At 44.4% G+C, this 12,263-nt stretch overlaps 1 protein-coding gene across 1 annotated transcript in view; it reads left to right on the forward strand.

Annotated features, from left to right (window-relative positions):
- Positions 1-12,263, forward strand: part of RNF220 (ring finger protein 220) — a 586,572-nt gene that overhangs the window by 239,325 nt on the left and 334,984 nt on the right. The gene's annotated exons all lie outside the window — the stretch shown is intronic.

Here is a 12,263-nt window from a genome sequence, read left to right on the forward strand (position 1 = left end):
ATACATAAGGCTGAGTGATGGGAATGTGAAGGTAAAAGTCAAGGTGTTGCACCTTCAAAACCCAACCTAGGCCCCGATACGCAAAGCTCTGTCACTGAAGCAAACAGAACCAGCCCCGTATCGCGGGAGCAGCGCAAAAACACCCCCCTCCAATGCTCAAAGCTAATGGCACCCAAATGGCATGCACGCTGTGAAATCGAAAGCAAGGGGGAGGAGCGTGCTTGGCGCATGCGCAGAGGAGTTTCGGAGCACCAGGCAAATGCAAAAGTGAAGCACACATCGGCGCTGCTCTTCTGCACCTTTAAATATAAGCGTTTCCCTTTTTTTTTAAGGCTTATATTGAAGCACAGAAAACAGGTTTGCCGGACTCGGGCCCATTTGTTTTTCAGTGTTGGCCTATAGAGGCCTTTAACCCCTGGTGTTATTTGTCCAGGAGGACGAGTAGGGTTTGCTTGTGTGGGAATATAAATGACCTCATTTACACCCATAAGAACATAAGAATTGCCATGCTAGGACAGACCGAAGGTCAAACAAGCCCAGAATCCTGTTTCTAATAGTGGCCAAGCCAGGTCCCAAGTAGAAAAACACATTTTATGCTGCTTAACTTGGGAATAAGCAGTGGATTTCCCCCCCAAACCACTCAATAATGGCCTATGGACTCCCCTTATCCAAACCTTTTTTAAACCCTGCTAAGCTAACTGATTTTATCACTTTCTCTGGCAATGAATTCCAGAGTTTAATTGCACATTGTGTATAGAAATATTTTCTGTGGTCTGTTTAAAATCTCTACTTAGTAGCTTCATCGCATGTTTGGAAAGAGTGAACCAAGTGATTCACATCTACCCTTTCCACTCCACTCAGTATTTTAAATACAATTTGCGACCATCTCTGGGGCGCATGGTATTTCCTGTGCTAGAGCCCTCTGAGCATCCTGCGCAGGTTGGCAGAGGTTGTTAGTCTATTGCTATTCAGCTGTAACGCCAGGCTTAGGTTTTAAGCATCAGGCCCTGGAAGGAAGGAAGGGGCCAGTGTCAGAAGGAGGACTGGACCATCTGTTCAAGCCAAAAAGGAGCAGAAGTTGGCGTCATGGAGGACAGCAACGAACCTGGTGGTAGAAGGTGAAAGAGGATCAGAAGGCCTGCTGGTGTTCAAAATATCCTTGATGTGACCTTATTAAGTAAACCAGCAACTTTGCATAGTGGTCTTTTTGTGCCGTGTAGCTGCAATGTCAGGTTTGGTGGAGCAGTGTAGTATTTGTATTAGAGCTGGAGGGTTTTAACAGTGGCACAGATTCCTGAGAGTGTGGTGCACTGGTCAAAGCCACAGCTTCAGCACTGCTCCCTGTGACCCTGGGCAAGTCACTTAATCCCCCCATTGCCTAAGTACATTAGAAAGATTGTGAACCTACCAGGACAGATAGGAAAAAATGCTTGAGTACCTGAATAAATTAATGTAAACCGTTCTGAGATCCCCTGGGAGAATGGTATAGAAAATGGAGTAAATAAATAGTGTGAAACGTTTCAGCCTCTGATAACCAGAGTTGGTATTGTGACATCATAATGCCTCATTCCACCAATAAGAGCCAACCTCATCAGTGATGTCACAATGGCTTCATTGTCCTAGACTTGGCTCACTTTCACTACATTTTGATTTCTAGAGTGGCGCAGTGGTTAAAGCTACAGCCTCAACACCCTGAGGTTGTGGGTTCAAACCCTCACTGCTCCTTGTGACCTTGGGCAAGTCACTTAATCCCCCCATTGCCTCAGGTACATTAGATAGATTGTGAGCCCACCGGGACAGATGGAAAAATTCATGTAAAGTGTCCTGAGCTCCCCTGGGAGAACGGTATAGAAAATTGAATGAATCAATGTAGTTGCTGTGTTTGCTGTATCGCCCATAGAATAATTCAGCAATGTCATTTACAGTATATTACAAAGTTTATACTATCCAGATTTTTCAATATTAGTTGCAAAGTTAGAAAAGTAGAAGAGTCAAAGAAAGATCTCTAGTCCATGAGGGAACTGATGAAAGAGGCAGGATGTCCCCAAATCCTTCTCCCTTGTTGATCAGTCACTTTAACGAACCCCCCTCCCTTACGAAGCCACTGTAGAATTCCTATCAGCGTCCGAGCTGGTGCTAAAAATGCTGGCCCTGCTTTGTGAAGGAGGGGGTTGCTTAGCTCCAGTCTAAAGGACGACACGTGCACTGAGATTTTCTTGCTTTTCTTTTCAACATGAAAAATAAGAAATACATGATATTATAAAAGGAAACATAAGATAAACAATATTATACTTAATATCGTCCACATTCTAGGAAGAAGTCAAGAACAGAAATCCAAAGGAAGTTGGAATTAACCAAGAAAAGGTGAAAAGGAAAATACAAATGTTTAATCCTGTTAATATATATTTTAGAAACCAAAATTCTATATAGTATTATCGGAGGTTCTAGAGACAGCCTTAGCTGTGACCGTTCTGGTACACAGAACACATATCTATTATTTTGATAGGAAAGAAGCCATAATTGGAAGGCAGGTTCTCAACTCAAAATTGACGACCAAAATGGCAAAAATGTCTTCCGTCTAAATTGCATCCATTCAGAAACATCAGGAAACACTGCTACTTTTCAGTCCAAGAAAACCAACATTCCCAGTTCCACGAAGGTCACTAGTAAAGTCGCTCTACCTGTGACCTCCACTTGAGATGATTCCAGTCTACCAGGTTCTTCCCTTACAGCTTCCTCACTTGTAGATGGATTAATATAACATAGTTTTTGTACTGGTGGCAGATTGGTTTCTGATATTGGAAAAACTTCTTAGAAGATTGTAATCTCAAAACTGGGCAATTAAGAAATCTCAAATTAAAGTTTCTGTTTGCATTTTTTAGATTTTCTATCTTCCTTATTAAGAAACTGTTATCACCAGCCTGTTGGTTCAATGAAACTTTCATTTCAGAGATCAGTTTTTCCATAGAATCCATTTTAACAGAATGCTGTTGTACTTTTTCTGCAATAATTTTCATCTGCGAGGCACAATTAGTAACAGGAAAAAACAGGGAACATATCTGATGTAAGCTCTCAATAGCACCCCATAACGCCTCCAGATTCACTATGGCTGGCTTCACTACCAGTTTCAAAGGAAACACAGCTGATCCATTTAAGAACGTAAGAATTTGCCGCTGCTGGGTCAGACCAGTGGTCCATCGTGCCCAGCAGTCTGCTTATGCGACGGCCCTCTGGTCAAAGACCAGTGCCCTAACTGAGTCCAGCCTTAGCTGCGTACGTTCTGGTTCAGCAGGAACTTGTCTAACTTTGTCTTAAATCCCTGGAGGGTGTTTTCCCCTATGACAGACTCCGGAAGAGCGTTTCACTTCTCCACCACTCTCTGGGTGAAGAAGAACTTCCTTATTTGCCAAAGTTACTCCAGAAAGTAAACCCTGCTCTTCACCAGGTTCCTCTAGCTCATCGTGACTGCAATGAACCATTTGCAAAGCCGTTCCTCCTGTAGTGGAGGCGACCTTTGAGGCCTCCGTCAATGAATCAACTCCCGATGCCTCCTAGTGCAAAGCCGACGATTCCCGTACCATTCCGGGAGGTAGTAGAGCGATTGGTCCCTCGGAGCTCAACGACATGGGGGAAGCCACTGCTTGCCCTGGATCGGTAGCATGGAATATTGCTACACCTTGGGTTTTGGCCAGGTACTGGGGACCTGGATTGGCCACTGTGGGAACAGGCTTGATGGACCGTTGGTCTGACCCAGTGAGGCTATTCTTATGAAATCAAAATAAGGCTTTACCGTTCTTAATTTCCATAAAAGGATACTGAGGCAGCAGCAGCTCTAACCATGTCCACTTCTCCACGCCATAGGTCCATGAGTTATTTCCCATAGAAGCCATATTGGCTTCTACTCATTGCCTTTAATTTTTGATTCACCCTCATAATAATAATAATAATAATTTATTTCTTATATACCTCTATACCGTGAAGTTTGAAGCCGTTTACAATAAAGATACATTTGACAGTACATGGGATAGAAACGGTTTACAATAAAAATACGTTTAGTCAGTATATGGGATGCAAGTGGGTTACAATACAAGTGGTTTACTATCAAGGTGCATTTTGTCAGTGTAAGGGATACCATAAAGATACGTTTTGTCAGTACATGAGATTCAAGGTGGAAAGTATAATTAGTTTCGGGCCTTGGAATTAGGGGGCGAGGTGGAAGGGTCATGGCGAGGAAGAGTTGGGTATGGGAATTTAGAATTTGTCAGATTAGAGACAGTTTGAGGATTTTGTCTGTGTTGTTTTTGTGATGTAATGGTTTACTGTTTAAGTATTTTGTTTTCGGTGGAATCAAACTGAATAAAATAAATGAATATTGTCCCTCGCTGTGCTAACTGTCCTTATGGAGCGTAATTTTTTTGTCATTCTGGGAAGAGGTAAAGGCATCGTGAAATGCCCACAAATGCAGCCCTGCTGTCAGGCCCTCGTTTGAGCATAGCTCAAAAGCCACTTCTCTACAGATAGGTCAAGGTGACAATTATTTCTTAATAGGAGAAAGGAGCGACAAGTTTAGCATCAATCTCAGGCAACCCTATTTCTGTAATGGGCCAAATAAACAGTGAATGGGAGATAAAAGGACTGCACAGGCGGGGCAAATAACAGGCTGTCTGCAATAGCAAGCGTTTCAGCAAAAGGAAAAAACATGCTATTATGTTTCTAAACGTTATGCCCTAATTTTCAAGCAATTTCTGCAGCAAAGGGCCATATTCAAAACAATCAGAAGAAAACTGGTCATCTAGGAGAGAGAGAACTCATCTCCGAGCTGTTTTATTGAAGGTTGGGAAAAGGCAGGGAGTTGTGCAGTGATGCACTGCCATCTCCCTGTCCAACACATCCGTGTAAATCAGTGGGACACACCTGGCCAGTCACGTGTTCAGGATACCTGCAATCAATAGGCATGAAAGAGGTTGGCCAAAGTACATGCAAATTTCGCTCCTGTAACACCTGACTCGCTGGTTGTGGTCCTGAGGACGGGTTGAGACACCTCAGGCCCAGTGGTGACCAGCATTTGGCTGCATGGTGCTAGCGTTATCCCCAGAAATTCACTGTCAGATCAAGTCTGGGGATGCAGGAGCGGCAAAAATATTCCCAGTTCTGTGCCATTTTCAGTACTTATTCAGCTACGATGTACTGAATAAAGATAAGACGGACTTATGTGGACCTATTTATATTTATTTATTTCGATTTCTATCCCGTTCTCCCAGAATGGGTTACAAGTAGACATTCACAATCGTTTGAAAACAGACTAGTCATGACAACAAATAGGTTACAGTAGACACTTACAGAACTTATTCTAGAGACCAGACTGGTCATAACGAAGAGAAGTATATTGAGGAGGCAGTTTTTAATGTCCCGATTGGTGGAAGAGAAAGGTCTTTAGTGAATCTAGTGACCTGATCTGTGTGGGTGAGAGTGAGTTCCTTAGCTGAGGTAGGAAATGGCTGTGGGATGGTTTGTACGCCGTACTCATTCGGAGGGATCTCCCTGCAGGAATGCTGAGTCTTTGTTCTGCTTTGGAGCGGAGGGGGTGGTTAGGGGTGTATAGGTGTAGTTTAGATGCTATGTAGGCTGTTTTTTGGGGGTTTTTTTGTAGAATCTCTTGTGTGCCATGACCAGGGCTTTGAAGATGCATCGCTTTTTGACTGGTAACCAGTGAGCTGCATGGAATGCTGGAGTAATGGGGTCATGGTAGCTGAGGTGTATAGGAGTCGAATTGCTAAGCTCTGGACTTTTTGGAAGCGTTTTAGATCTCTTGCAGCAATGCCATTGAATAGGGAGTTGCAGTAGTCTAGTCTAGAGAGTACGTAGGCATATAGCAGTTGGGCTAAGTCTGTTTCTGGGAGGTAGGGTTTGATCCTTAGCAGTTACCTTGATTGGCCTGAACGGGTCTCTAGCAAGGGGTCTGACGAATCGGTAAGTTTGATTTTTTTCAAAAACAAATCGATTTGGATCGATTCAAATTGGGCAGCACTATCCTGGACAATTAAATCATTTGAAATATCAGGCTTCCCATTAGAACAAAGACATATATAGTGCTGAAATAGTTTATAGCTTATTGTTCTTAAAGACTTACTATACCACTTTTATAGATAGGTAGTCCTAAGAAATATTTAAGGTTACTACAACTTACCCAGAATGCTGTTGCCAGGGTAATAAGTGGAATATTGTTTTGATGTCTCTTCACCGACTGCCAGTAGAGTATCGTATGTGATATAAAATACAGTGCCTTAATTGGTAAGATGTCTCTGGTATTAGTAGCGACTTTGTATTTGCATCAACCTGTCAAAACATTACGCTCATCAAGACCTAATATTCTTGATGTTCCCTCATTTCATGTGATCTGTTTGGAGGAATGGAGAAATTCTGTATTTAAGAGGTCATCAGTGGTAGAATCTGCTCCTGGAACAGCTCAGAGTTATGCAGGAGTGAAAATGTTTTTAAAAGTTTATTGAAAATATTTCAGGCCAATCAGGCCTTAGGCTCCTCCCTCTGTGAGGGGCCTTAGGTATATGAGCCAATCAGGGCCTTGAGCCCCTCCTAGTGTATCTCAGGATGCACCAGGAAGGGGGAAGCCTGCCATTTTGCAGTGGTGGGCCTGAGGAGCAGGAGGGAGAGGGCATCCTTCCTGCTGTCAACTAATTTACAGGATGGAGGCCAAGTTTGGGTGGGCTTGGGGGAGGTTCAGGGGGCATCTGATGGCAGGAGGAAGTGGGCATTTCTCTTGCCGCTTTTTTGGGGGGAAGGGGGAGGGAGGGGACGGTTTGGAAGTGAGGGCCTTGCAGGTGGGGTCAGTGTGGAGGGGTTCACGGGGGGAGTCGCAATGGACAGGAGGGAGTGAGCATTCCTTCTGTGGATTTTGGATGGTGCGGGGGATGTAGGTGGCAGGACGGAGCCGGCATCCCTCCTGCCTCTATTTTTATTTTAATGGGGTAGATATTGTTCCTGTGTAACACATGGAAAACATCTGTGCCATTAAATGAAAAGAGAAAAAAAAGCCCCAACAGCTGAGTGGTAGGAGGCTGCTTTGGGGCTTGCTCTGCCACTCAGCTGTTCAGGTTTCCCTAAAGCGATTGGTGGACGGAATTATGGAAATCCTCTGTGCAAATCATTTGCATGAAAACTTGTTAAAATATCAATCACTCTTCCAGAGTCGGCCAAAATAAATCAACCAACAGTGATTCACATGGTCTTAACAACCGTGTTTTGTGCATCTAGCCCTAAGGCCCTGGAGACCTGCACTTTCTGCAAGACTCTCATCCATGCTGAGAAGCCAAGAATCGCTTTCCAATATAGAAACAGAGAGGACCCTTCTTAACTTAGCAGCACTGGTACCAAGAGCAAATCCTCAGATTCTATTCACTGAGCTTATTTGCTTAAATCTCTCAAGGTAATGGAGCATTCCGTGGGTAAATTACAGCTAAAAGCACTCTGCGGTCCTATATATATATATATATATATATATATTTTATTTTTTTTTATCATAGGGGAGTTGTAGGGACCACAGTGCCATTAGCAGAACAATTACTGAGCAATAAGCTAATCAAAATCCGTTCAGCGCAGCGAACCAATTCCGAATCTGCTTAAACAGTCAAGCTGCTTAAATTTCCTTATCAATCAGGGTCTGGGCAGCGACAGGGATATTGTCCTGCAAGGGCCCAGGGCTTAGACTGGCAAGGGGGCCCCAAAGCCCTCTCATACGCTGTGCCTCCTTGCACTTGGGACTCCCTGGTGCATGGGTGCCCACTTGCCACCCCGTAACATTGGCCCTGCTCTCCGCATTCCCAGTTCCTGGTGTTCCTGTCCTTTCTCTTCATCATTTGCCACAGCTGTGCAAATAACAGGCATATATATAGCAGGAAAAAAAATCAGCATTGCTTAGTATAACGTTAAGTGCAATTCTGTAAACATTAGGCGCAATTAAAGAATTACAGCGCCAATGTATTGCATGAGTTTTAGAAGCCCCCACTTAGGCCAGCTAATGCCTAAGCCTGAGCAGTTGGCGGATTGGGCGGATTCCACAACAATATGGCTAACTTTTAGGAATGCCTACAATCCAACCCTGGTCACGCCTCCTTTTCAAATTCACGCACACTTTTTTATAGCATCGCGCTTTCTGAGTTACGTGCGTAACGTTTAATTAGTCCCAATTGCCGTCAATTAGGAGGTGTTACTTTCCAATTACAAGGGCCGGTTAAGCCAATTAAGTTGTGTGCACATATCAGTTACGCATGCCAATATGCATGCACAACCTTAGGCGACGTGTTTGGAATTCGGGGGCATAATGAGGATGGCAATTCCTTCTTCAGTAAGCTCCATGGCGACTCTTTCCCAATTCGGTAGATGTGCAGGACAGAAACAAAGCCCTTGGGTGAGAAGGGACTTGTGAAGGTTGTTCCCAACTCCTACGAGAACCTTTTGTCAGACCAGGTTGACAGGATCCTAGACAGAATTGCTACAGCGCTAGATCATGTGGGAGGAGCTGAACTGGGCTGCCAAATCCTTCAGCCTAGCAGGGTTCTCCAAAGCAAGAGCCTTGCATCTAAACTTTGTTAGGGTATCTATTGGTTTAAGACAGACTATATTCAAAGGGTAGACAGATTTTGCAGCTTGTTTTTATTCTCTGTGGAGTTTTATGGTTTGTTTGTTTTTATTGATATGTGAAAATAGTTTTTATGGATGCTTTTACTGTAATCTGACTAGTGTTTGGGCAGGATATAAATTTACAAAATAAATCAAAACTAGGAGAGCTCATCAGCTCAGACCTAAGAAGATGACCAAGGCAAGCAGACACTACAGGTGATGAGAGAGGAGCTGCCGACGCTCTCATTCCTACATGTAGAATAGAGTGAGAAGTGACTTAAAATCCTGATGCCGGCGTCACCGTGAATTTCTTTTGATGAAACCTAGGGTTGTATCTGTAGGTGCTACGTTTTACTTACAATATCCTTGTAAGTGTATACAGTTCTCCCCCGTGAATTCGCGGTCTCGGTCATTCGCGGTATTTTCCGGCCACGAATAACTGGGCAGGAGAGGGCAGCCAGAGCGCCGGCGAGGGAAGGAAATCACTCGCGGTATGCTCCGACCGCCTCTTCCTGTACTAAAGTCGGGCCTGCGTGTCAAAGCAGCTTCAAAGAAATGGGAGACTTCGTTCACCAGGCGCTACAAAGCCAAGAAGAAACCGATAACGTGGAAGACATGTGGTCGACTTTGAAAGCAACCATACAAGAAGCAACAAACCGCTATGTAAAATCAGTAAGTAAACGGCGAAGGAACAATAAGCCACAGTGGTTTACTGCGGAGATCTCAGACCTGATCAAGGAGAAGAAAAAAGCATTCATCTCTTACAAACAATCAGGGAAGCAGGACTCTAGAGCAGACTACCTGGCCAAATCAAAAGCCGTCAAAACAGCAGTCAGGGAGGCTAAATTCATCATGGAGGAGTCTCTAGCAAAGAACATCCAGAAGGGAGATAAATCCTTCTTCAGGTATATCAGTGATAAAAGAAAAAACTCAGGCGGGATTGTACGTCTTAGGAAACCAGACGGAGACTATGTGGAAAAGGATTCGGAAAAAGCCCAACTATTAAATGAATACTTCTGCTCAGTCTTCACCCGAGAAGCGCCAGGGCTCGGCCCTCAGCTACAGACAAGGGTTGGCTCAGTTGACCCGTTTAGTAACTTTGAGTTTACGCCCAGCAGTGTCTATGGTGAGCTGTCAAAGCTCAAGGTTAACAAAGCAATGGGGCCGGACAACCTGCACCCCAGGGTGCTTAGGGAGCTGAGTGATGTCTTGGCGGAGCCACTGTCCGCGCTCTTCAACCTCTCCCTTAGTACAGGCAGCGTCCCGTTGGACTGGAGGACGGCTAACGTCATTCCACTCCACAAGAAAGGCTCAAAGATGGAGACAGCAAACTACAGACCAGTGAGTCTAACATCGATAGTGAGCAAACTAATGGAAACTCTAATCAAACACCAATTAGATAAGATCCTGGATGAAGAGAATCTACGGGATCCCCGACAACATGGATTTACTAAGGGGAGATCCTGCCAATCCAACCTGATCAGCTTCTTTGACTGGGTAACGGGGAAGCTGGATATTGGGGAGTCTCTGGACATCGTGTACCTGGACTTTAGCAAAGCATTCGATAGCGTACCACACCGCAGGTTACTGAGCAAGATGAGTTCTATAGGATTAGGTAACACATTGACGAAATGGGTTGGGAGCTGGCTTGGAGGTAGGCTCCAAAGGGGGGTGGTGAACGGCACCCCCTCCGAAATGACGGAGGTGATTAGTGGAGTACCACAGGGCTCAGTCTTGGGCCCAATCCTATTCAACATCTTTATAAGAGACTTGGCAGAAGGGCTTCGAGGTAAAATAACATTATTCGCCGATGACGCCAAACTTAGTAATGTAGTAGGCAAATGCACAACAGACGAAGATTCAGTGCCCGACAACATGATGCACGACCTACTCCTACTGGAGCGATGGTCTAGGACATGGCAACTTAACTTCAATGCCAAAAAATGCAAAGTTATGCACCTGGGCAGCCAGAATCCATGCAAGTCTTATACCCTTAATGGCGAGATCCTAGCAAAAACGGTAGCAGAACGAGACTTGGGGGTAATCGTCAGTGAGGACATGAAGTCTGCCAATCAAGTGGAGCAGGCTTCGTCCAAGGCAAGACAAATCATGGGCTGCATACGAAGGGGTTTCGTCAGTCGTAAGGCAGAAGTCATTATGCCATTGTATAGATCCATGGTGAGGCCCCACCTGGAATACTGTGTGCAATTCTGGAGGCCGCATTATCGCAAGGATGTGCTGAGACTGGAGTTGGTGCAAAGAATGGCCACCCGGATGGTCTCGGGACTCAAGGATCTACCATACGAAAAACGGCTTGACAAATTACAGCTATACTCGCTCGAGGAGCGCAGAGAGAGGGGGGACATAATCGAGACGTTCAAGTATCTTACGGGCCGCATCGAGGCGGAGGAAGATATCTTCTTTTTCAAGGGTCCCACGACAACAAGAGGGCATCCGTTGAAAATCAGGGGCGGGAAACTACGAGGTGACACCAGGAAATTCTTTTTCACTGAAAGAGTGGTTGATCGCTGGAATAGTCTTCCACTACAGGTGATTGAGGCCAGCAGCGTGCCTGATTTTAAGGCCAAATGGGATCGGCACATGGGATCTATTCACAGGGCAAAGGTAGGGGAGGGACATTAAGGTGGGCAGACTAGATGGGCCGTGGGCCCTTATCTGCCGTCTATTTCTATGTTTCTATGATTGGTGAGGCCTGACTTTAGTACAGGAAGAGGCGGTCGGAGCATACCGCGAGTGATTTCCTTCCCTCGCCGGCGCTCCGGCTGTTCTCTCCTGTCTCCCCTGCCTAAAAAACGTATTCATGGTTTTTCTAAATTCGCAGGGGTTCCTGGAACGGAACCTCAGCGAATTTTGGGGGACTACTGTAGTGTGTTACTGCACTCTTAAATATGTTTTCTTTGAGCCTTAGCGTTGTCCCATTTGGAAGTAGAAAAATCTTAAGCCCTATTGCTCAAGCAATCCAACTCCTGGACTCAGCATTTAGCCATTACTATGTTTTAGACTGTACGTTTACCGTAGTTCATTTTTTTCTTAGTTTCTCGCTAAATTGTAATATCTTGGATCTTATAATTGAGGACTTGAGCATAATTAGCTAAGATTTATTTTTCTTGCCTTTGTATGAATTCTTTGATGTATATATAATAGCCAATATTGCTTTCGGTACAAGTTATTCTTGGTGATTTAATTTGAAAATTAATGAATATATAAAAATAAAATAAAATCCTGATGCCACCTGTCTCTCAACGTGACAGAAGTAAAAGTTAGCAGACTGAAAGGCATTATTCGATAGGAAATTCTGCAGCCTAGTTTTGTTCGGGACAGATATGTACTATTTCATGCGGATATTTGGGAGGGGGGGGGCCATATTTTCATCCCTCCAGTGGTCAGTTTGGGTACCTTTTGACCCTTTTTCATTTTAAAAACAGGGCTAGCTCAAAATGTCCAAACTGTGCCCTGGATTTTTATAAAATATTTGATTATCATTGTAAAACGTCCAGGTACTAAGCGTACCCTAATCCCACCCAAAACATGCCCCCTTAAGATTTATTTATTTATTCGATTTTTTAGCCCGTCCTCCCAAAAGAGCCCAGAACGGGTTACAAAGA

The sequence above is a fragment of the Geotrypetes seraphini genome, chromosome 12 (genome assembly GCF_902459505.1).
Source record: "Geotrypetes seraphini chromosome 12, aGeoSer1.1, whole genome shotgun sequence".
Classification (NCBI taxonomy): Eukaryota; Metazoa; Chordata; class Amphibia; order Gymnophiona; family Dermophiidae; genus Geotrypetes; species Geotrypetes seraphini.